Genomic DNA, 1,238 nt, shown 5'->3' with positions numbered 1-1,238 from the left:
AGGTTTCATTTCTGCCATTAATCCTCTCCTCTCATTTGGTATTATGTCTGGGTTCAAATTCCTAAGAGAAGGAGTATGACTAGTCCAACATAGCCAGAAGCCTACAAGGGCCCTACTTCAGGTATCTTGTTGAGAAATCTCTCTAATCCATTGTTTCTCAAGGTATAATCCACTGATCACCTTCAAATCGGAGGATCATCTTTCCATATTCCATGGCCCCAGGCCTTTCCCTTTCCCTCAACCATAAGGGAAACCAGGCAAGAAGCTGCCAGGGATCCCTGCAGCCCTTCCCCCACCATAACCATGGGAAAGCATCCTGGTGTAGCTCAAAAAGCTCTAGTATCAGATGATTTTGGATTCAAATTCCAATCTCTTTGCCTCTAAACTGATTGTGAGTGAGTTCCTAAATTCTCTGAGTCTTGGTTTCCTTGTCTGTAAAATAAGAAAATTAAACTGATAAAAACAGATACTACACTTGGTCTTCACCAAAAGGCCAAGAAGTGATAAAATAAGAAAATTATATCTGCCCTCAGAAAGAAATGGCATATATAAAGAGGCTGGCACAGATAAATATTAGTTCCTTTCCTTCTAAGGGCAAGTCTGTAGCACCACCTTCATTTGCAGAGAGGAGAGCAGAATAATAGTGTGTGGCCAGAATCAAACAAAACACATGAGATGATCCCAGGAAATAAATGAATAGATTTGCCAGCAAGAGACATTGTTATTTTTTCTCCCTGCCAAGACTTACTTTCCCAGAGATACTGCATTTCTTTGGATAACTCCACAACCACTCAATCCAGATATAGTCTCTCAGGCAGGCAACATGTTTACAGTCAAAATGCTCACTTCCACTTCAAGTTTCCAATCCCCTGCTGCTACTTTCTGCAAACTTAATTAATTCGTTGCAGCTAACATTTGTTCAACCTCATGCAGCAATGGGAGACTGAAAGAAACAGGCTCTTGTAAATTAAAAACATTTCAAAATATTGTCTTCTCCCAAGAAAACATTTCTTTTTTTTCTTAAATTAACACTCCATTTGGATAACTTTAAAGTTTCAAAAGAAAACAAACAAGGAGGTTCCAATTAATGCTGATTGTCTTTAACTATTTCACCGCCATCCATCCAGGCTACCACTCTTATTATCCTAAGCACTGTCACCTTCTTAATAGATATGCAATAGACCCTCTACCTATCTCCTTTGCAATGCTTAGGTAATTATATCACATATGGCCCTAGT

At 39.2% G+C, this 1,238-nt stretch overlaps 1 non-coding gene across 1 annotated transcript; it reads right to left on the bottom strand.

Annotated features, from left to right (window-relative positions):
* Positions 1 to 308: 308 nt before the first annotated feature.
* On the bottom strand, positions 309 to 505 carry LOC112130845 (U2 spliceosomal RNA). Its single transcript, XR_002913041.1, has one exon. It is a non-coding gene; the product is annotated as a U2 spliceosomal RNA (small nuclear RNA).
* Positions 506 to 1,238: the final 733 nt, after the last annotated feature.

This window comes from Pongo abelii, chromosome 1 (assembly GCF_028885655.2).
Source record: "Pongo abelii isolate AG06213 chromosome 1, NHGRI_mPonAbe1-v2.0_pri, whole genome shotgun sequence".
Taxonomy (NCBI): domain Eukaryota; kingdom Metazoa; phylum Chordata; class Mammalia; order Primates; family Hominidae; genus Pongo; species Pongo abelii.
The sequence above is the reverse complement of the archived record's forward strand: the minus strand, read 5'-3'. Positions and strand labels throughout refer to the sequence as shown.